Raw genomic sequence first — 25,607 nt, forward strand, 5'->3', positions numbered from 1 at the left:
CACGTCTCCTATAATCATAGCTTTGCATATTTAGATATTGGATGTCGTATTTGTAAGCTTTGTGAATCTCTTCCCCCACCGTCCTCCAGTTTGTGGAATATGAATGATGAGATTCATTTACCCGATCCAATAACACTGTGCACATTTACACACACTGGAAAATCCAAGACAAGTGAATTGTGTTCACTCAGCATTTGTGTGTTGGTCTAGCACAGTGAGTAACTCACCCATTTGCAAACAATTCACTGCTGTGTTTGTGTGTTCGAAAACTATTTGGCCTTTTTACTACAAAGAGCCTTGGTTCAGAGTTGGTGGCAGCTTTACTATTTTAGTCTCTGAGTCATGGAAACAAAGCAGATCTTGAGCCCACGCAGAGGACAGCACATCTTTGTCAGCATGAAAACATAACACAGGTGCAGAGCAGAGCATAGGAGTGTATAGTCTGAGGACTAGTGGGCTCAGTTTGTGCCTGGTGAGCAATCCCATAAGCCCCAGGGCAGCTCACAGCTCCGAATCTATCACCTTGTTGGCAAGTTCACAAACACACACATGCTGACACGGATGTTGATGCATGCACGGATGCACAGAAAGTAGCCTACAAAACATATATAAAACTTTTAAACACTTAGGTACAAGTAATCAATCATTTCCAATACTGTTTTCAGTTATTCATAGTTAGCAGTAACAGTAATGGATAAATAGATTTGGATAAAATAGTTAGCTAAAAGTAGTAGCTGTCAGCTGAATGGTTGAAATAGTTAGCTCAAAGTATTGGCTAAATGGTGGAAATAGTTTGCTAAAAGTAGTGGCTAAATGGTTGAAATAGTGAGCTAAAGTAGTGGCTAAATGGATGAGGTGGTTAGCTAAAAGTAGTGGCTAAATGGATGAAGTGGTTAGCTAAAAGTAGTGGCTAAATGGATGAAATAGTGAGCTAAAGTAGTGGCTAAATGGATGAAGTGGTTAGCTAAAAGTAGTGGCTAAATGGATGAAGTGGTTAGCTAAAAGTAGTGGCTAAATGGATGAAATAGTGAGCTAAAGTAGTGGCTAAATGGATGAAGTGGTTAGCTAAAAGTAGTGGCTAAATGGATGAAATAGTGAGCTAAAGTAGTGGCTAAATGGATGAAGTGGTTAGCTAAAAGTACGGGCTAAATGGTTGAAATATGTTAGCTAAAAGTAGTGGCTAAATGGTGGAAATAGTTTGCTAAAAGTAGTGGCTAAATGGTTGAAATAGTGAGCTAAAGTAGTGGCTAAATGGATGAAGTGGTCAGCTAAAAGTACGGGCTAAATGGTTGAAATAGTGAGCTAAAGTAGTGGCTAAATGGATGAAGTGGTTAGCTAAAAGTACGGGCTAAATGGTTGAAATATGTTAGCTAAAAGTAGTGGCTAAATGGATGAAATAGTGAGCTAAAGTAGTGGCTAAATGGATGAAGTGGTTAGCTAAAAGTAGTGGCTAAATGGATGAAATAGTGAGCTAAAGTAGTGGCTAAATGGATGAAGTGGTTAGCTAAAAGTAGTGGTAGTAGTAATAGATATTTGATTCAAATAAATAGGTCTTACTAATGGACAAATGGTAAGAGTTTGTAAAGCGGTTCTGACTAAAATAAACATTAGTTAAACGTAATGGATAGATACAAATGGCTAAATAGTTGGAATATTGTTAAATAGATTGTTGTGTTGTAAGTAATGTTTGAAATAGATAGCAAAAGGTAATGCAAAAATAAAAAAGTGGTTGTCTAAAAGTATTGGATAATTATATAAATTAATAACGATAGTTAGCTAAAAACTAATAAATTATTAAAGTAGTAGATAATAAATGTAATTGACAGTTGAATTAGCTAAAGGTAATATATTGAGACATCCAAACATTAACAGGTTAATTGTGTTGGGACACTATCCAGTGTTAAACACCCAACAGTTAAATAAATACAGTTAAATAACATCAAGCTCAAAATGATTGATTTGATCAAATTTGGAACATTGTGTTTGGCGTCAATCAATCGGTCGAGTTGAGTTCATCTGACATGGCTGTAGGGATACATCAGTCAAAAAAAATGTTGGGGAACTATTGTTTCTAAAACACACATTCAGTAAAGCTGTCACAGAGCAACAAATGTAAAAGGATCCTACCGCAGCTTCCTATCTGGCTCCTAAGGTGGGAAAGCTGCGGTGCGTTGGGACAGGAGGCGTCTCAGGAAGATGGATGGATGTGGTGAGAGAGGAGCACCGATGGCTGCCCAAATGTTTGCTCCCTCACTCAGGTTCTTGCTGTGTGTTTGTGTATGTGTGCAGATTGGTGAACACCAAATCCAAATTGTCACATACTGTTTCCTGTTAAACACCTGGCCGCGGCTCACGACAACTGGCTCGTTAGTGCGGAGGTAATTATAGTTTCCATTAATTCCAGCCAGCAAGGGTTGACCCCCAAAGCGTTACATCCTGCGCTGGGGTATTTCCACAGCAAACCTCCCAGTGGAATATCTCTCAACACTGCAAACCCAAATGTCATGCATTTTGAGACAGAGAGAGCCCCCTTATCTGCCACTTAGAAACAACAATAGTGGGATAGAGCTGCTACACTGTGATACCACATTATGCTGGTTATTAAAAGCATCTACCTGCAAGAGAGAACCTGCTGCAAGACTCAGCAGTCCAAAAATACACATGCCCTTTATTCCCAGCAGAAAATAAATCATACAATCATCATGGTCCTTTAAATCCAACCACCAATTCAATTATGATATGATTTATTTACCTAATTTCAAGGCTTACAAATTAGCATTTAGTAGCTCTCTGGAGGATGCCTCTGCTAATTACATGATTTATGGCGTAATTTATGGAGGTGCGGCAACTAAGCATCACTTGCCATAAATCTAAATGAGAAGTGAAATGTCATTTTCCGTAATTTATTTCATTTTTTTATATACCTTCTCTCACACAACCCTCAATCAAATAGGCTGTTTTGGCAGGGTGAATTATCTAAATAGCTTGAGGTCGTGTCACTAACTCCCAGGGTGCAGTCTTGTACAAATTGTGCTAGTGGGCCTCTGGCATTTTTGACATCACAACACAAAGGTACCAACATTTTTGGTAGTTGTAAATTAAATTTGCCTGACAGTGCGTGGAGCAGAAGTGTGGGAATAACAAAGGAGAAAAATGTAGGAGTAAAAAAGGCGGGAAACAGAGAGGAAGGGTGCCAAAAAGAGTTTGAGAAAAATCCTTGCCTGTGCACACGCTAAAATGAATGCACACACACACACATGCATTGAAAGGAACATGCACTCGTCAGCTTGTTTTTCGGAGCTGCAGGTGCAGTGTCCAGCTGCAGCTCTGCCATGCATGCCAGCGGACTGAATCATTTCCCCCTTTCAGATGAGGAGCCATCAAAGCATATGGAGAACAGAACAGCAAGGCAGGAGAAGGCGGGTGGGAGAGGAGCACGGCAGGAGAGGTGAATTTCACGGCAAAGAAGTGGTGCAGAGGAAAACGGAGAGGAAAGCATTTTTTTAGAAGTGCAGGATTTCCATTTCCGTGCTGCTACGCCATGTTACAGTAAAGCTTTAAAACTGTGGACACAGGCCAGAAGCTAGCAGAGAGGGAGGAGTAAGTGGAGGGAGGGAGAGCAGAGGAAGGGAGCTGGACTTGTAAAGTAGTTTGAGGAGAGCCAAACCATTGTTGGGTTGTCAGTTTTCTCTGTCTCTAGTCCTTTAAGCCTTAATTTATATATTTTTAAAAAGAAAACTGAGTGAGAGGGCTCAGACAAAAGGGTTTAAAAAAAGAAAAGGAAATTGGATGTGTGTTGGTAGGGGCGGTGGGAGCTAAGGCCACACACATAGATTTCCAGGCCAGAGGGTGCATCAGTCAGGCCTGTCTGCATGTGGTCTGCTCTTTGTGTCCAAGTATATCCACACCACTATTACACCACCATTAGTCATGGCATCTGATGACATGGGTTGATATCCGTCTCTCTGTTTCTTGCTTACTCAGCTCAAAAATACCTTTTAAAGGGTCATACCCCTCATTTCTTTACATGTTCTTATCTCACCTTACATCGTCTGACTATTTCTGTCTGCGTTGAGCGTGGAGAGGAATCTGTCTGGGGCCTGGACACACAGACACACAGACACACACACACTAATATTGGGATTCTTTGTTAGAGCAGTTGCAGGGTGGTCTGGTCTATAAGTGTCAGTGCGTCGACTCATCTCTCTTCATGTGGTTTAAATGTGTGGAGTGACTGTGTGTGTGTCCTTCTGGAACTCCGATATGTCGTCCTATTCAGACTCAAGCACAATGCGGCAAGCATGTCCATTCAGACGTCTGTTTTTAAGGATTTAATTGGAAAATGTGCAACCGTCAGTCTAAAATCAGACCCTACTAAGTGCACTTTATTTAAAATCTAAGTAAAGGACAATGGACAGTCATTCAAAGTTGGAGTACTTAAAATAATCAATACAATCAGATGGTGAAATCTTTTCTACATGTACATTGATGTCAAAATATGTCGCTTTGTTGCAAGTTACGGTAAACTGTCTCTGTGAATTATCTTTCCTGCACAAGAAAATGTTTTACTTATGTTTTGCGAATATTTGAATGGCCAATAACCAAAGTGATAGGAATTGCTATCCTTAGATCCATGCCAAACCACTGTGGCTTGAACATGCATTCATATTTGCATGCCTGAAAACATGCAAGTTATTTTGTGTGTGCTCCAAATAGTGTGCCAATCACAGTCCATACTGCAATCATGATATATTTTCTTGTGGAGGTAACATCTGCTAGAAGATTTGAGATGAAACGTGATCCACTCATACCTGCAGAGCTGCTCACTTCGACACATATGTAGTTATATGGTTGCAAGCGTGACATAAAACAGCTTGACTGACAATTACTGCTCGCTTTAAAAGGGGAGATTATACAGCAACGTGTGGTTTCTACATTAACATTTGGCTCATGTTTAAGATTTGTATGGCTTTTGTGTGTGTATGCATAAGAAATCAAGGATTATCTTGACTATAATTTCATCTACTGGGCGTTTTTAAGAAACAGCACTAATGTGCAGGCATGCAGAGCACACCGAGCGTGTTGAGAGAGTGGTGCTATTTGCAGAGAGAGAAAAAATGCCTGACAACTGTACGCGCTGCCTGTGAGTAATGTTGCCACTAGGAAGTACGCCCATACAAATAGGCTCTGTCTTTAAGCTGTCACTCAACCATTCATCACCCCGTGCATATATTCTCGGGGATTATAAATGCTTATCTCATGGTGATGGTGTTTATTTTTCTCTAGAGCTGTCACAAGAGTGCTTTAAGCCACTGTCACTGTGTGTGTCCAGGATGATATACACCTCCACTCAGGTGTGGGATTTGGTATTATTCACTTATGTTGCTTCTCTGTATGCCTCATATCTGCTCTACCTGTGATTTTAGGTGATAATGTTCTGAAAAAGGCTGCAATTCATCTGTATTTGACTTGTATTTTGGACAAGTAACACTGCACATTTTGTTCAAACAACCTTGAAACTTTCCACAGGGTCCTGGAACGTCCTGCCAAGATACTATCAACTCTCTGAAGATAAGCAGTATATTGCTATGCTCCAAATGTTGTATCTTTACTGTAATACGTTGGCTCCTGCTGCTCTCCACTTACATTGACATGCTAGGTTTATAAAAAAAATCTTTATTTTGGTTCTCCTCATTTTCCACTTCAGCTACTCCTCACAGTCTGGAAAGTTCTGGAAAAGGTTATAGGGAATCGTGGATTGTGTTCAATCAGTTATTGTAGGACAAAAACCTTTTTTTTTACTAGCCCACAGTGATGTGAATCAGACCGATGCCTTAAATACTGAAAATCCATTAATATAAAAATGAAAGACTGAAATATATGCGACATGTATTCACTTTAGCCGATTTGACAAGTTCAGAAAAGAGAGAAGGAGGAACTGTAAAAGTTTGGCAAAGAGATCTCACACACCTGGCAAATACATTGGAGTGTTCAGTAATAAAAAGGAGGTGTGTGAGTGTGAGAGTGTGTTTGTATGTGTGTGTGTGTGTGTGTGTGTGTGTGTGTGTGTGTGTGTGTGTGTGTGTGTGTGTGTGTGTGCGTGTGCGTGTGCGTGTGCGTGTGCGTGTGCGTGTGCGTGCGTTTGAGTGCGGTTTTTTATAAATTACCTGGTCCCATCTACTCATCAGATGCTAAAACCAGTTATATATATCACGTGCGTCATCACACAAATACACACTGGACAAACATTATATATCTTGCTTTTCTTTTGGTATTTTATGGGCCATTCAGAGTATGTGAGAAGAGCGATTTTGCCCATATTCATATATTCCTTAAAAGCAATATAAATTATGTTGAATTGTTTAACAGGTCAGTGATAGTATGCTAAAATCTCAATAATTGGAAAAATACCTGAAAACTGGTAAGCCCATGTGGTACACAACCTTTTTTATATATTAAAAAGTTATACTCTCCTCTAGGTGACCTCACATGTATCAATAAGACTTTGACATACTCAGATCACCAGAATAAATGCCACGTGAAGACAGTTCGTTTGGTTTAATTCCTGCATTAAAACATCTTTCGAACACAAAAATATGCTCTGAAAATGTAATTTTTTATAAAGAATATGAATCTGGATGTGTGTTTCAATGCAGTCTGCATACTGTACTTATAGTGTGTCAGACCAGACAAAGGGTTTGAAAGGTTTGAAAGGTTATATTCACTATTCTTGCTACAACGTGGCTCTTTGTCAGGGTAGCTGTGCAAACCACAGTCTCAGATCACCTAAAGCAGCATGGAAACCCTCCAGAGTTTATTTGTGTGCTCTGACGCTATAGGGGTTGCAACATGTCACATGTTTCAGTGTTCAGATGGCTGATGACAGACACCACGGTAGACATACTGTTCTGTATGCACAGTTCACATGCGGTAGCTGGACCTCGTTTTGATAAATGTGGGAAAAGGGGAAGTGGCTGGGCTGTGTGTTATCTTATCTGTGTACTGTCCAAGCCACTGACTGTGCTGTCCCGGGAGTGACAAGCACAGTTGTGTGTGTGTGTGGTAGCTGGCAGCCGCCTCGGGCCTGTCTCTCTTTACGGCAGCGGGAGTCTGCGAGACAGAGGTTTTTTAAGCTAATTCTCCCAAGAATGTTCCACTGCACTAGGAGCAGATATGTACAAACTGTTGAAAAGAGAAAATGTTGTAAAGGAGAGGACAGGGTAATTGCATTTAGCTCATAAGCTCATGTTTGGCTAAAGAGCTAACCGAAGACAGTTAATGACTACAGCCTAGAGACATTTAATGAAATCCCCCAAATGACATATGGGTCAATTTGGCTGCCCAAAAGGAGTGTCCATTATCCAGAAGAATGTAAAAGTGTGTCTTGCCAACAGCACACAACAAAAACTCCACGGACAGAACACCTATTGGAATATCTTTATATTAAAAACCATGATTACAAAACTTTCCATAAAGTATTTTCCCCTTCAAAATAAATTAAGTGCATTTACTGTAGGACCATTTTCTGTTTACACAAACCTACATGTCTACTATAGCCAAACCTTCAGACTTTGGATTGAACAAGTCGATTGATTGACTTGTGGACTTTGGCCAGGGTGTCCTCATTTGAACTGTCTGTATCAGAAAGGCCCTGACTGTGGTGGGAGATAAACTCTCTCCAAAAAACCGCAGCAGGTGGCCTGTGTTTGGGCCGTACACTCAGTATCAAGTTTCCTCCTTATACACATGTTATCAATTAGTATAGATCCGCAGTGTGGTGGAGCCGATTGATCAAAGCTTTCTGTCTTCTCCCTTCCAAACCCAAAGACGTGAAGAGAGAGCAACAACAGATCCGAGATACAAAAAATGCAGTTTACATTTCGTCTGCTTTTATAATCAATTAGGTGTCGCACTGTCAAATAAACCTGGGAGCGGGTGGTCTAGTTGTTTCATTGGTTGCATCAAAAATGTAATCGCAGCCATGAATGCCATCATCATAGATGTCCATTAGGGATTAAGTCACTATGCATAAACATCCAAAAGGACTCTAGGAAAGTATGCAAGGCCACAGGTGTAGAACAGTAGCTCCTGCAGATGGATTCCTGAGATGTGAGGCAGGCGTCTGAAGACACTGGAATCTGCCCTTCAGAGTGGAAAGAAGTTGTTTCCCAAAAATCGTCCGTCACTTCGGCTCATTCAGAAATATGTCTGGGTCTGGTTCTTTGTGGAACACTTGTACAAACACAGAGTCTGTCCTTTTATACTTCTTGGCTGTCGGTGGCTCAGAGAGCTGCCTCCGGGGAAGGGTCTACTTCCAGTCAGTTTCCACTTTCAGGGAACCAGAATACATCCTGACCTGGCTGTGGAGACCGTGACATTTCAGACGTGTGTGTGCGGGAGAGACAGTAGCACAAGTTAAGGCCCACTGTGTTAGCCTTAAAAGTAAGCTGAGTGTTATTTGCATTGCTGTGTGTGGCATTACAATAAAGTAGTTCCTGGTCTACTTGATGTGACAAAAAAGTTACTGTACTTCCAGGAACATCAAGTGCCCAAAATCATCCACTGCAGCATTATGTGTTATAAATTGGGGGTACAAAATTGACCTTTACTCTAAGATTTCATGGCTTTGTCAGACATGTTAAAAGTTGTAGATTTTAACACAGAATTGACTTTTCTTTAACGCTAAAGATTCTGTTAAATTTCTATGTGAGTTTTTTGTATACACTACTTTGTAAGCTTTATTGCATCGACACCACAAATCTGGTCGATGACAATATGTAAATAATCCAAGAAATCGCAAGTCAGTTGTATTTTTCCCCAACCTAATATTATGTTTTTGTTTTCAAAAGAAGTTTGCAGTCTCTACATGGGAAAAGTTGCATTTTAATGAAAAGAAAACAACGGGGTAAGAAAAAACAAATAAACTTTAATTTAATAATGACAAATTATGTTCAAATCAAAATGCCAAAGTAATCGAATTTAAATATAATGCTGTTTGTCCCGGGTAACCTTCACACACCATCGGTGGTACTGCTGTTGGAGACCCGCATCAGAAGAAAACTGAAGCAATTTAACACTTCAGCCGTTCATTATTTGGATCCAATTTGGTGATATAAAATGAACTGGATTGGCCAATCCCAACAAAGGCGTAAATAACGGTCAAACAAATGGTGTTTTATTGACATTGGACCCAGATGTTGGGTTATGGGAGCATTCGGGGTAACGGGTTCCTCGGGGGCCTGTTGCCTCGTCAGGAACTTTCTAAATCCCTCCGCTCTCGGCGCTGGTCCTGATACAGCTCATTAAACTGTGATTAAGTTGCTCCCGAGGGTTTGGGCCCGGGACCAGCTCATTATAAAGGCAACAGAAAACAGAACTTGTAGAATGAATCGCAATAATGCCTCCAATCACTATCATCTGCCAGGCTAGTTTGTCTCAAAGCTAGAAGCTTCACATTGAATTGTAGGTAATGCATGAGCTTGTGTAGTGTTACACAGGAAACCAAAGCTTTACCCAATAAAAAGGAACCTGTGCTAGAATGTGCCATACGGAGCTGCAGGCTATTAGCATCAGAATTAGCGCTGTGCTGACCCCACGCGCCCTCCCAACCACTCTGTTTCCAAGCTAATGGCGCGCTCCACCTCTCACATTTTGCAGATACACAGGATCTGGTCGACTGGTCAAATTATCCTGACTCTATCAAGAACAGATTTTAAACGCAGGTGTTTGAGAGGAAATGACCGGGGGGTCCAGTTCTCACATGAGTCTTTAAATCCAGATGCTTCATCACTTCTCGGGTAATTTTATACAAAGTTTAACAGCTATTAACTTATACAATGTTCTGTTGAAGACATCTAACTCAGCGGTTCCCATCTTTACAGTTGTGTTAACAAATCAAATCAAATCAAGTTTTATTTATAAAGCACATTTAAAAGCGATTTTTGGTCGAGCCAAAGTGCTGTACATGTAATAAAAACACAGTACTACAATCACAATAAAAGACAATAAATTACAACAGATATATATAAAAAAAAACAAAGAATTTGTGCAGGTCTACTTAAGATTGATTTTCACTTCTCCAAGTTTTACTTTTTAAATTCTAGAGAGTTAAACAATGCACAATGTTGGATAAACATATGTGTTCCTTCTTAAAGTATTCAGTTAATCTTCCTGACCCCTCTGATTTATCATATGACCCCATGGGTGGTCCTGAGCCCTAGGATGGGAAACACTAACCCATTTGTAGTAGCTAGTGTATTAGGTTTCAAAGAAAATACTAGCTTTTTCCAAGATACCTTTAAACATATTTTACCACAAAGTGCAAGTTTAATATTTTTAACATTAACATTTTGATGTTTTTCCAAACGTTTTGGGACATACGTTTTCTTGCTGAGCGTAAGAAGAGAATGAGAAGAGTGATACCCCAACCCTAACCCTAACCCTAACTCTAACCACTCAAAAAAAAAAAGCTTATTTCCCCAATTGTTGGTACGGAGAAAAAGAAAGACCCTGAAAAAAACCCACAATTTGTTAAGGATGGAAAGAAATGTATGAGATGTAAAGCATACAGAAATCACTCTTACACGTGATTACTCAGGCTCTGTTTCACCGCTCTACAAGATGCCCTGAAACCACTTCACCGCCATTAATCATCATCATTTCAACACTCGTTCTCTCTCTCTGTCTGTACCTCTGTTCACCTTCTTGGTATTTCAAGCAGGCGAAGATTAGCAGCAGTGTCAAGTATCCAGCTCTATGTCTGGCAGAGAGACCTTCCTCCCGCGTCCTGACAGTCATTAATGAGAGCCGATAATACAATGGCCGAGAGTGTTAAAGCCTCTAATGGAGAGCACATCCAAATGTATGCCAAAACAAGCATTCTTTGTGAGGAGAGGACAGGATGTTACTGTAATACCTTCGACCGGTGCCAGACTGGGGGGATTGGCCTCGATGAAAGCTGAGTGTAGTGGATGCCAGGTTGAATACCAAGACAGTGAATTCACAGACGACTGAGGAAACAATGGCTTTAACAGACACCAATAAACCTTGGAAATCCCTCTTTTTAATGGCGAAACTAATCTACATCCTTAAAGCAATGAAACCCTCTGTAGCTGGAAGCCTGTCATTTTTGTCTCTGCTTCATTTAATTTGAGCACCATCATCAGGTCAAACCCTTAACATTCACTTTACATTAAGCTAATAGGTTAATGCAAGCAAGCTAACACAATACACAAGAGGATTAACCTGATCATATTAAAAAAATTATAAATGTCTCGCAAATTTTAACTGAATTTTAAGATGTTTCCATCCATTACTGTCATGCAATTAGGTGCAGGAAACTCCATTCTCTAGTTGAAAACCATTACGTGACGTTACGTACAAGATACATTACGATAAAATATGAAACAATAAAATACTGTACATTACTATATAAGATATGAAACCAAGAGAAAAACAATGTACATTTGTGTTTGTTTTAATGTATTAATATGAGTAATGTTACATTAAATCTGCGAGCCATAAATAATCTTTTAATTTGCTGCCATTTCTGTCTACCCATGAATATTTTCATTTTTTTTCCTGCGACGGCCAATCGTGAAAGCATTTGTGCAATAGGACAAAAACTGACATTTTACTCAACATTTCGCCTCACAAAGTCACTAGCATGCCTGTAAACTCTCAGTCATGTTTAAAGATTTGACACTTTGACCCAAAATAATGGATTTACTCTATCCTTAAAAAGATAAAATGACTGCTTGTGTACAAAGACACTGGTTGATTCTGTTTCAAATGAGAACTCCATTACGACTAGAGCAGTGGTTCTCAAACCTTTCCTGTCATTCCCCACTTTGAACAGGTGGGCCTTTTCAAGCCCCACCTGTTCCTCATCGCTCCAATAAAATGGTAGGCCAAGCTTAAAATTGTCAAATGTATCGTTCTATACCAGGGGTCTCCAACCTTTTTTAGGATGAGAGCTACTTTCAAAAAATAAAACAAGTCGTGAGCTACTTTTACTCAATTTTTTTTGTTTTTTTGCAGTGTATATATTTAGCACATTTTAACATTATTATATGCTTACCTTTAAGCTTTGTGTGCTGTTTGGGTCTGTGGGACCTGTTTTCAGTGTTTACTAAAATAAAATGTATTCAATTTAATTATTTTAACCTGCTTTATTTGGGGGGGGTCCTCACGTCCTCTAGGGGGGTCCGGGGGCATGCAACCCTGGGAAGATTTTTTTTTAAATGTTGAAGTGAAATGCATCAATCTGGAGCACTTTGAGCACAGAATGAATGTATGGATACAGCTCTCAACACTCAGATGAAAGGGAGCTGTATACTTTTCAATAATCCAAACATCTTTAGAATATGATCACCACCAATAACAAATCATTTAAACTTGTTTATTCTTATCTTATGTTACCTAGTTAGCATTCTTTCTTTTTATTTATGAATATTTGACTAATCACTCCCCTTTTAAACTGTTTTTTTTTTTTACTGTCCTATAGTACACATTGGAATGATTTCTTACTTTATTTTTTACAACTAGGCTATATGAAATAGATAAAGGTGTGCTCCTCCGTGGTGATGACGGCTTGCGTTAAAAAATAAAAATAAACATAGGCCTATTTGTAAAGTGGGGGGACACAAACGGGATTTCGAAAAGTGTCACGGTTAAACTGCTTATGAAGTGGTGAGACGCTCCACATTGCTTTTCTTCCCAACGCTGTTTTACTTTACGTGCCAGAGTGTCTGGTGGCCTTAATACCATGAATAGTTGCATTTAGAAAGCCAGGGAAGTACCATGGTTTACAAGGGCATGCATACCTTTTTGCATATTTTAAATGCAAAAAGGGCCATAGTTTAGATTTTGTAATGCAAATTGCGTTGCATAGTATTTCAGGGACTTCTCAGAGCGGCCGTTGGGATTCAACATCTTTATGAAATGTAAGAAATGTGGATGCAAACACATTTGTTATACAACTTAGCAAACCATCATAGTAGTAAGATGGTTTGAGAGAGTGTGTGTGTGTGTGTGTGTGTGTGTGTGTGTGTGTGTGTGTGTGTGTGTGTGTGTGTGTGTGTGTGTGTGTGTGTGTGTGTGTGTGTGTGTGTGTGTGAGCATTTCACATGTGTGTATGAGAGATTTTTACATATGTCTGTAAATGATTTTGGTTTCAGTTGCGTGTGTGTGAGCAGGCTCGGATTGGCCATCGGGAGATTCGGGACTTTTCCCGGTGGGCCGCTGCCGTTGGTGGGCTGCTGCCTTCGGTGAGCCGCTGGCTCTGGCATAGGTGGGCCGCTGGCTCTGGCAAAGGTGGGCCGCTGGCTCTCCCACCAGTGGGGCGCGCCCCACACTTTGAGAAACGCTGGACTAGAGTATGACCCAATGCAGCATGCCTCACTTCTGTTTTTCTGTTTGATTGATAGTCATGTCTGCTGATCATTTCCTGAAGTATTTTCATTAATGTATTTCTGCACCAAAGCAACACAGGAAGAGAAGAAAATGAAGGGGCATGACATGGGCCAGATTTAAATCTCACATAGCACTGCGGTCACATACCATACATGCCAACCTGCTTGAGTAACCGGGACACCAGGGCCTAAAAAAGGTCCTTTAAACTGAGACGGAGTCAAATATGAAGGATACCGTGGCGCTGAGATGCAGGACAGAAGCCCTGAGCAGCACTCCACCTCATTCTGGAAAGAGCTCATGTGTCATGTTCCACTCAAGTGTTATACAGCGCTGGATGTACACCATGAAAGGGCGGTAACGGCCGTGCTGTTAACAAAACCGAGTCTGTGCACCGGATGTGTTTATTTTAAAATCTCCAGTAATTACTTAACTATGCCTTAAAGTTACGCTCGACAGAAGAAGAATGCTGTGTGTATATTTAGAGTAAATGCTGGGATAGTTACAGTCAAAACACAATATAGCAGCAGCTAATACAGCACTGACATTAAAATGAACGGCTTCCTGGCACTAATGTGCTGGAAAGTCATTCGAGGGAGACCTCGGCACTCGTTTTCTATTAACGTTACACAGAACATTTTCAAATCTGCACCGCTGAGGGCTGCGGTCGCCGTGCCATCGGCAGAGCTTTCAAACAATGGACAGAAGGGGTTTCCGCTGCTTTATGATGGAGAACCTGAGCCGTGGCTGCCTGCCATCGGAGCACACAGGCTGCAGCTAAGAGGAAGAAGCTGGCAGCAAAATGAAGAAATGTGAGGGCACACACGCTCAGATGCAAAGGCGCACACGTCACTTTGATCTTCAAAGCAGTTTGATGTTCTTGCTGAAAAGACAAAAAATCTGGTCCTGGTGTGTGTTTCGCTCATCAGAGTCATGGCAAGATTACTACAAAGGACACATGAAAAATAAATCAATGGATGTTATCTCCTTTTAATAACGAATGAATCTGAATTTTATAAAGAAATCTGTAAGAAAACAGCTGACACTTCTTAGGAAATGTGTGGTGAGCCTCTTGAAATGACGTGTCAAGTGGTTTCAATGCAACTCTAAAAACAGGGAAATGAAAAAGACACTCACACACACACACACACACACACACACACACACACACACACACACACACACACACACACACACACACACACACACACACACACACACACACACACACACACACACACACACACACACAGTTTTTTTGGCTATATTGTGACTGACTTATCACAGGAGGTCCAGACCTCTGCCATATGCTGAATATTTGCAGGTGCAGGAAGTTGACAGCTCTAAACTTCGGGCACATTTGGGTCTATCACACTCCGCCTTTTGATACTTGACCCACAGTGTGGACTTTAAAGGCTTGTTTGCATTGTCTGTGAAGTTTTTAACGCATTCAGTGAAGCATTTAATTGATCGGGAGCCAATTACTTTCCACTAGCCAAATATTTACCAAACAGCAGCTACGGTCAGGGGGTTTAGTTTGTCTCCTTTTTGATTCTACACTTTATGATTCTACACATTCATTTGACATCTTTTCAAGCAATTGCGAAAATGCTTAATTGGTTTTGATGAATGCAGATGACTTAACTTGAAAGTTGGACTTCTGAAACTAAATCTGAAGTTTGAATGAAATCAAGTGATCTTTTTCCATCCAGCTGGCGTGTTTTTCACAAGTATGGCGAGTTGTTAATTTTTTCCGTGTGGTCCATAATTGCTCTCACTTCCAGATTGCTTACACGTTCCCTCTTCACTCGGCTGACATGCGAAGTGGAAGCTCTTCATGTCAATCTCAAAGAATACTGAAGGACAATTATTTGAACCATATGACACGAGTAGAAATGACTTTTTTTCCCTCTCTGCACAGCTGTGCAGGCTGATGAAAACACTTTCTGTACCCTTTGAAATGTTTTAGAGTGATTAAAAACATGAAAGTGCTTTTCACTGGAATCTTAAGGTTGTATCCGAAACCCCATCGCTGAACAAAACGTGAAGGCTGCAGAATGTAATAAACAGTAAAGGTTTGAAACAAAGCTACCCTGACAAATATTGTGTTTGGAGAGCAGCCAGATTCTTGTGCCGATGAGTCCGTGCCAGAGGCGAAACTCATCCAGAGTGCTCTCAAGTGGGCCTGAGTGTTGTTTTGGAGTTTGAGGCAAAAGAGAATAGGCCAATGGCTCCCTGTGAGATAAACTATTGTAATCCACTCAGCAGACAAACACAGAACAGCCCAAATCTGTGTTCCTTCAAAATGTACACTGCACTGACAAAAGACTGGTCAAGCCTTAGTTGAAACTTGCTGAATAAGAGTTGTAAAGGTCCACATGCAGGTAATCCTACTTTAGCCCAATCTCATCTAGCTTGGCTTAGTCATTCATGAACTGTGTGCTGCCCCATTGTTGCACTATATCCTGGTCTTTGTGTGCGCTTCGACTTTCACCAGGAGGGACTTTTTGGGTACTTTACGTGCCAGAGTGTCTGGTGGCCTTAATACCATGAATAGTTGCATTTAGAAAGCCAGGGAAGTACCATGATTTACAAGGGCATGCATACCTTTTTGCATATTTTAAATGCAAAAAGGGCCATAGTTTAGATTTTGTAATGCAAATTGCGTTGCATAGTATTTCAGGGACTTCTCAGAGCGGCCGTTGGGTTTCAACATCTTTATGAAATGTAAGAAATGTGGATGCAAACTAGTCTTAATGTTCTAGTCCAGCAAAGTTATCGCCCTGTTTCCGCCTGACAAGCCCTGATGATGACCTTTAATCTTTATGAATGGGACATTATTCTGAAAGCAAAACAAATGTATTAATGGGCTTTCCCTTAGACTATATATATTATATATATTTGGGGATATTCCATTATTTACTTTTTTGTTAAGAGTTGAATGAGAAGATGGAACATGCTCTCGGTAAGTAATCTCCCTTCTCTCTAATCCTTTATGTGTGTGTGTGTGTGCGTGTGCGTGTGCGTGTGCGTGTGCGTGTGCGTGTGTGTGTGTGTGTGTGTGTGTGTGTCTTTTTCATTTCCCTGTTCTTAGAGTTGCATTGAAACCACCCAGAGGGCTCTGTCATCTTTCCCATGCCCCAGTGTCACACGAGCACATGGCCACGTCCCAAGCTAAGGTATTTCCGCTGTAATTATTATCCTTATTAATAATATTTCTTTTCACAGCAACCTGGTGAGGACCCCTGTGCCTGGCTGCATAGCTTGCATTTTTACACACAAGCTGTTTATACAGCTGCAGATCCTTCGGAGCCCAGTTTGGGCCCAATTGGAGTAACGCAGATGTTCGGGTTCTGCATGGTGCCATCTGGTAGCTCTGGCTCCAAGATGAACTGGACGTGGAGATTACAGTAGAGGTAGATATTGTGTCAGTGAAAGAAATACAAGAAGAAGAACAGGAGCAACAAGAGAAAAGAGAGGAGAGGAGGACAGAAGAGTGATGAGAAAGAGATTGGAAAATGTAAGAAAGCGTTTGCTGAGAAGTGATGGAGGAGGGGGGTTAGAGAAGAAGGATTTAGGTGTGTAAGGAGGCAGTAAGTGGATATAGGGCAGCAGAGGCAGTAGCAAGGAGAAGAGGAAAAGTGGAAGTATGGGGGGGAGACGGAGGTGGTGGGAACTCAGCGTGTGAAAATGTGGGCATTAGGAAGCAGGAAGTCGAGGGGGACACAGTGCAAGTGTTACATGTGAAAAAAAACTTCACACATGCTGTAATAATCATTTTCTCACAGACATTTTAGAAAATGTCGTTTTTCTGTATGGCAAGTAAGATTTCTAAATGATATGAATTGAAACCAACTTAAAACTCTGGCGATTGCTTCCACAATGTAGTGTCAATGAATATCAATTTAACTGAGGAACGAACGAATGAAAGGATGGAACCCGAACTAAGGCAGTTTCCACAAAAAGAGAAAAAAGGCCTAAACAAGTTGTAGTTTATTACAAAGAACAATCATCCAGATTTCTAAACCACAAGCATTGGCAAACCATGGCGAGAGTCAAGTTCTTGATTTCAAAGAAAGACTGTAATCCTCAAACCTTTTGACAAATCAAATGATAAATTATCTAAACGTTCTTAGAGCCACTTAGTTTGATGACAACCTATGTAGAGGAAAACTATTTAAACCTTGATTAAAAATGTGAAATGATGTAATTTGTGCGTGGGTATAGTTGTGCTTAGCTAAATGGCTAAAACATAAACCTCTCCAAACGTATTTCTTGATCTTGATTCATGAAAGTTTACATCAACGGACAGAAATTGCCAGAAACCTCACTAATATGGGAACTGTTCCTCGCCATATTGAAAAGATTATACATTTTGATTGCAAACATATTCCCATCAGCTTTTTGTTGAGTGAATTAGTCAGTCAATCAGCAAGGCTGTATACAGCTGTATCATGTTGAAAGAGGCTCACAACTTTGGAACATCTGGACAATTACTGCTCTTCAGGGCCTTTGTACAACAATCATGTGACTTCAGCACGGAGAGGTCTGTGCCATCTGACATGTCATACTTGTCTGAGGGTTCCATCTGGACGAAAACTTACAGAAAAACATGATCATGCTGCACAAAGCATTTTATGTAGGGTGCTGGCTTCGGTGCTTGGGATTTTCTGATAAAACGCATCAGATTTTCCATGCTTTGTGTAGGAATATGATCATATAAGACAGTTTAAAGAGCTAGTAAAAGGAGATGGGTTAGAGTTAGAATTTTCCCTTTCTTTTTAAAGGTCACCTATTATGATGCAAAATCAACATTTTCATGTATTTTATACATAACCATGTGTCCCCTCTGTGTAAAGAGACTCTGAAAGCTTCAGGAAAAAAGATTGGCTCACTTTTTGTCCTGATCCATTTATATAAAAACATGTCTGAAAATGAGCTGATCAGATTTTGGCCACTTCATGATGTCATAACGATTTTCTGCAAATGAGCCGCTGACGTCACTTCGTCTTCTTCTGCTTTGGGTTTACTGGCAGGCAGCAAACAACTTCACGGCGTATACTGCTACCCGGAGTCCCCGGCCGGAAGTCCCCGGAGTTGGGGACTGGCTTCAGTAGAAGCTGCTGGGACTCCCAGCAGCTTCTACTGAAGCCTTCCGAGTAAATCGCCAGAACGCCGACACCTCCTCATCTCCACCGCTCCCATGTTTTCTTTTGTGTTGCCATAAGTTAGTCTCTCTGCGTTTGTGCGCTGGGCGAATGCTAATGCTAATAATGCTAATGCGAGGATAATACAATGGCGGCTCTACAAAACATTTCAGAGTTGTACGAGGCGTGGTTTGCAATTCGCCCAGCCAACCAGAACTGGGGCACTTTTCCCCCCCAGGAAAGTACGATCTCTCAGCAGGCACTAAAAATGGGGGTAAAAGTTCCCGAGATGAAGTGCTCTTTTTGGTGTGAACGCGACATAAGGGGTACTAACGGAACTAAACGCGTAAGTACGGTGAAAAGTACTCCGGTGTGAACACGGCTATTGTGTTCTTTTTAACCAAATATCTCTCAGAGGGGCGTGGGGAGTGGCTCCTTATTTTCATCCAAAGTAACAGACACAGAATCAGCACTTTTGAAACAGGGCTGAAACAGACGGGATTATGGGATGCTGCAATGATCTGTTTGGTGTTTGGAGCCAAACCCTTCAGAGACATGTTTTGTATATATCTGAGACCTATAATATATTGATGAAAAACAGTAGGGACCTTTAACTTATTATTTTCTATATTATCACTCATATTTTGTCATAACCAAAGCCCTGCAGGCATCCCTATCATAGCACATACCAACTCTGTCCTTGAACTTTCTGAAATGAATTTGATTTCCTACCAGACGACAACTGGCCCCCATGAGGAAATGGAGGTTGACGCGACAGACACGTTAAAATGCCATATCGGCCAACTCCATTTAAAAGTCCATGTACTGTCTGCAGCTCGTAGCCTTGGGGCCAAGTCAGTCCCTCCCTCCTCACTGCCTTTCCTGTCTATGCCCCTGCCACTCTTTGATTCAGCTCAGCTGTAATAACAATAAATCAGAGCTTTACAGGTTGTTTAGTGCGGAGGGGAAGGAGGGAGGGTTGGAAGGAATCGGGGAGTACGACATTTCACTGTCTTTAAAAATAAACTACAATGAGCACGGGTCAATAAAACATTGAAAGACAATCATACATCTTTCAAATGTGAAAATATACATAAGCAAAAGAGTTAAAGGAAGGACAAGCGGTGTCTGGAAGCGGGAGGTGTGGGACTTTATTTTCCTAGACGAGGGTGCGGTTTTATTGGAGGAGAATGACACGCTTAATAGGAGCTTTTCCTGCAGGAACCTCCTTAAGGGTTTTTTTTACAGCCCTGTAGGAAAGAATGACCACAATATAACCTGCAAGTTGTTGAAAGGGTTGATGGTCGAACCAGTGACTCATATTGTATTGGCAAGCTTTGACATTTATGGCTTTGAAAAGTCACGCTTCAGGATTCGTTAAGGTCTTCTTTTTAGAATGAAAAAAACGTCACATCATTGTTCGCCATCACCCCAAATGGATGCTTCCATTTTCTACTTCCAGATTCCCCTGGACCAAGGAAGTATATTCTAGTGCCTTGCCTTATATTGGTGGTTGTAAAAATTATGGAATTGTGATAATGTTAAGTTTGTAATGTAAGTCTAGTTAGTCAAGCCCTTAAACCCGGAAATGAGTATTTTGTCTCCAAGTCAACATTTATTTTTTAACAATGTTTGTGGTTAAAACAAGCTTAAAAGACTTTCACATGTTGTCTGAAACTATGAGTTAGAAAACAGTGGGTGCTAGTTTGTGAATATCTAAACTACTAACCATCATCACGCTACCACAAGTCCGCCTTTAGCTTAGCATTGGTGAAAACTCATCTCTTTCGACTCCACTTCGAGCAAAAAAATAAATGAAAAAAGAACTTATATACTAACTAAGCACTCATATACTAGCTAAACACTTGTATACTAACAAAGCACTTATATACTAATAAAGGACTGGCTTATCTAAAGCCAGTTGAGTAGCACTTGAAATGTTTTGGCTCTATGAAACCTAATGTACTTATGATTCTGTTTTCTTCAAGTTTGTATCTTCTTGGTCGAATGCACTTATTGTAAGTCGCTTTGGATAAAAGCGTCAGCTAAATGTAATGTAATGTAATGAAGCGCAGCTATGCGACCTTGACGTAGTCTATTTATAGCCTAACGTTAACTTTTTACTTAATGCGATTGCATTTACGCTTCAGAAATACCATAGTTGTGTTAATATGTGGAGATTATCCTGCTGAATAAAACATGTAGGTATCATAAATGTGTGTTTGCCAAAGAGCTTATATTTATATTTCAAAATCCAATGGAAAAATCCCATTGCTTCTGGTCAATGGAACCCTTTCAATGTAAGTTTCTGGGTCGGCCTGCAAAAAAGACATCTTCACTGCACAACTTTACTGGGAGCTACCAAAATGAAAGTCAAGCAGATGCCAATCAAATAGCCTGTAGACACTCAAGAGTTTTAATCAAAATAAGTGGAATTGCCTGTTTGGGTCGACGACAGTTGCATTGCCTTTTTTCCTTTATACTACATCAGAGGTAAAAATGTCTTTTTTTTTATCCTCATGCTCATTCTGTCACTAAATTGACATTGCATGCATTTTATCAACTTTTGATTGCCTTAATGATTTCATACAGACAAGCATATCATTAGATAGACACATATCTATGCCTGATTTCAATGTGTGTGCAAATGTTGTGCAAGTAATGGCTGCTGTCAGATGTTTATTTTGCAGTTACTGATTGACAAAGATGTGTCCCTAAAAGTGGACGTTTGGTTTCCAGACACAGCAAGCATGATATATATATCTACAGTATATTTATGCTTTAATACGGAAATACAAGTAATTTTTCAAGATGTTTACTCCAGATCTTCTGTGTTTAAAGCTCTTGTTGGTGTTCCACTAGGGGGCAGCGCATTCAAATTTGAGTTACTGAGGTCAAATGAAAAGGCACACTTACTATTTGAAGGAAAGTGACATAACATCTACTCCAAAACACTGCCAGGACTGTTATTGTTATTTATTTAAAGCTCTTTTTTATTGTATTTGTAGCCATGATGAGGATTAAATGCATGAGTTGTAGATGTCAGCAGATTTACTTATCCAACTGGATTCAAGAGTGTAAAGATTGCATAAAACTGTGAAGGTTAAGGGACATGGTGTTTTCTCTGCAAACAGTAGCCCTGAACTGAACCTAACCTTACTCATAGTGCAACACTCAATTGAAATAGGCCACCCCTCTTGTGTGTGCAGAATTGGAGGCATGTTTGTCTGGAACACTGCTTAGAAATGTGTTTCAGGAAACTCACACCAATGTTACTCTCTTTTATAACAGTTTTGAATCTTACTGTGTATTAAAAACTTTGAGCTAGGACCTGCGTTTTATGTCACAACAGAAATATCACAGGATCAACATCTCTCTCTTTTTCCCACTCCGTCTCGCCACGGACAGTTAAAGTTTTACTCCTTCTCTTCTCACAGAAAATCCCAAAACAAATCACCCCATAAAATCCAGACTCGGTTTGCCATATGTGAAAATGTATGGCTCCCACGGGTGCCCTGAGGGAAAATGACTGGCCGCAAGACAGCGATAGAAGATCCTTGTTTTCTTGCTTTTATTTTCTGTTTAAAAAAAAAACGAGTGCATGTTCTCAGCGTGACTGGATGGAGTTCAGATTGGTGGTGCTAGTCAGGCCTTGACATCCACAATGTCTGACAGTATGTTAACCTGTCAGAATGGAGGAAGCACGTCAGGCTGTTCCTGCCAATCATGACTACATCTCTCTAAGGAACTTGTGTTAAAAAGCCTTTTTTTTTTTTAAACTGGGAAGTGGTTGCATCAGAGCACATGTGTCAAACTCAAGGCCCGGGGGCCAAATCAGGTCCTTGGTGGATTTAATTTCGGCCCGCAGGATAATTTTAATTACTATTAGATCTGGCCCGCCGGTATATTGCACGCACACCTTCACTTAATCCTGAGGATCTCCTCAGCTCAGAGCCTGAGCCCACACATTGATGAACTTGCCCCCAAGATGAGATGCCAAGTATCTGGCTTGAACTAGCACCACAGAGCAGCAAACTGAGTTTCAATGGATGTTTCCTTCTGCACTTTCTTTCTTGAGACAACAGGGCATGTTTGGTTTGTTCTTTGAGGGAAATAGTTTTTTTGAAGCTGTTGTTGGCCTGTGGGAAAATGTAATCATAAGAAATGACTCTGCAGATAGAGCCATAAGAAATGAATGCAACTGATTATTTAATGTTTAATGTTGTTTTTATAGGCAATCATTTAAGCTTTGTTAGTTCCAGGTTTAATATGTGCAACAAGTTCATTTCAATAAGTTTTGCAATAAACATTGAACCAGTCCGGCCCTCGACTAGTACCCATTTTTTTATTTTGGCCCACTGTGTATTTGAGTTTGACACCCCTGCTTTAGAGGATTTCGCAGTGAAAAACATCCTTTGCTATTCATTGGAACTCAGTTTGTTTTTTTGGATCCATTAGATATGAGGTGGAGGAAGTATTACAAATTAAAAAGAAGTTCCTTGTGTAAACACTGCTGGTGTGGCTATATGCCAAATAGCAGCACTTGTCATGCATAACATTTTTGTCTGTTTTGAATCTGTGACCGTGGGGTTTTTGTGTTGGTTGTTTCTTTGACTGATGACACTGCATTATGGGATCATTTTAAACTCTGTTAGCTGTCACATGCTACCTTAAAGAGCTCTCACACTGCTCTACTTGCTGGGCCTCTTTTATACCTCATGGTGGTAATTGGCCCTAATGTGAGCCACCTTTGTAGCGGTAATTAGGTTCCTTTTGAGTTCAAGTCCTAAGCCACTTAAATCAGATTACAGGTGCAGTGTCTGTACATTCATCATGACAGGTCTCCAGTCCTTTGTTGGTTTATAAAGGGATTTGAACATTTAAGGAAGGACAGAGAAAGAAGAAGAAAGTGTGAGAATGACTGTTGACTACACCCGAGGCCGCATCACACCAGGAATTCAATAATTCCCCTGTTCTGCTCAATCATTTCAGTCAGTACGCTGGAAGTGAATATTGAGTTGCTTCCCTTTTAGACAGTGCGTTCATTTGAGAAAAAAGGTCATTTAATGTCACCCTCTGTTGCAGTATTGTTTCTACCCACTTGACACAACACAGTTGATATAAACTGCTTCACAGTGCAGAAGAAAAATAAAAACAAACACAAAAGTTATGAATATTAATGTTCATAATAAGTTAATCAGTATTAATATGTTAATTGCTGGCTTGACCTTTGACGGTTTAAGGGATTTAATAAAGATGCGAGTGTTTGTGTTGTCATTATTGCTGCTATGTTTAGCTCATTACTAGCAAACAATGCCCTTACACCACATCTGCCCCGGCTTTGAGTTTGTTCTCGAGTGGAAAATGTGAATGTTCAGAATGATGGGAAACTTTTACTACACCACCATGTAAACTTTGAAGAAGATAATTGTGTGTCATTATGCCTGCTACATTGCTCTGTTTCTCCTCTGTGTTTATTTAACTGAAAGCAAACCCAGAAAGCTCGACTTTGATCATGAGGTCGGTTTATTTTATTTGTGTGAAGCAGCGTCATGTTCCTCGAAGCACATCATGTTCTGTGACTGCACCTAACAAGAACACTGGATAGAAAGGTGATATACATTGTTTTTTACCAAACCCAACAATGACCTCTTCCACAATAAATCAATGGTTAAACATAAAGTGGTTCATTCTCATAAATTGGGTCTGTCCATATTTTGAACATCTGCCAAGTGCTTCAACTTGTTTAACTGGCTTGATGTCTCCAAGCTGAACCATGAAAATGAAATGGTCTGTGCATCAACAACAACGATGCGCACACACACACACACACACACACACACACACACACACACACACACACACACACACACACACACACACACACACACACACACACACACACACACACACACACACACACACACACACACACACACACACACACACACACACACACACACACAGTCTGCTTTGTGTCATGTGGGGACTGGCATGACGGCAGTGAAATGGTTTGATTCTGCAGTTGGGACGCGTGCTACAAGTCTTTTTTATCTAACCGAGACGATGTGGCAAACGTGGATTTCATAAGCGACCCCACACTCTGTGAGTCAGACCGTTAGTGTGTGGTAAGGCAGCATGTCTGTAGGGAAGAAACACACCGAAAGAGGAGTGATCCTGCGGTACGACCAGTAAGCAGAGCATGGAGGAACCCCTTGACCTCCCTCCACTTCTATTCTGCCGTTTCTTTCACCACATGTCTACCGTGTACCCACTTTTAATAATAGCTCAGAGCATGTGAGTCATGTGTTAGGAAGCCTGCATGCAGCACGAGTGTGTGTATTGATTAGGTGTTGAAGAAAGGGCTGGTCAGGACAAGTTGGAAGATGCAAACTCTTCACTTTTCTGTCACTCATCTACATTCTGCTGCGAGGGATTGTACCTTAAACCAACTGATGAAATATTTTACATTTCTCTGTGCTGGTTAGGGTTTTTACGGTTTTTGATGACGTGAGTGTGTGTTTGTATGCTGGGGGTCTGAACATGACGGTTATAGTTCCTCATTATTCAGACCTCAGCAGTGGTTTCACAGCCCTGTGCGGTTTGCTACACCAGACAGCAGTTATCAACAGTCTATCTCTCTCAGCGACACCCACCAGTCTGTTGTGCAAACACATCCCACTTGAGACAAATAAGTGTTAGCATGTCTGCAAATGTCATCTTGGATATTTAAATGTTTCATGTTAAATATCTGATGATTTGTGGTTTCAATTGAATGGTTTATTGGGTTATCAGAAATGTCAGCTAAATTATTCAGATGTCCACAAATTGTTAACAACAAAATTCAAAACGGCAAAGGTTCAGTTCCAGAATAGAAAGGTTGATAGTTCTTCAAGCAAAATAGGTTATTTGCGGCATAAATCCATCCCAGATGTGCTTAGTCACTCTTCACAGTCCTGTGTGTAACTCATTACTGGCTGTCTTTGATCGGGATGCAGCTCGTGTGTACTCTATATGCTCGTGTGTCCTTATTTCACGCTATATAACGAT

The 25,607-nt window shown here is 40.6% G+C and overlaps 1 long non-coding RNA gene across 1 annotated transcript in view; it reads right to left on the reverse strand.

Annotated features, from left to right (window-relative positions):
- LOC117483301 overlaps positions 1–25,607 on the reverse strand; it is a 65,363-nt gene that overhangs the window by 1,592 nt on the left and 38,164 nt on the right. The window lies entirely within an intron of this gene.

This window comes from Trematomus bernacchii, unplaced genomic scaffold (genome assembly GCF_902827165.1).
Source record: "Trematomus bernacchii unplaced genomic scaffold, fTreBer1.1, whole genome shotgun sequence".
Taxonomy (NCBI): Eukaryota; Metazoa; Chordata; class Actinopteri; order Perciformes; family Nototheniidae; genus Trematomus; species Trematomus bernacchii.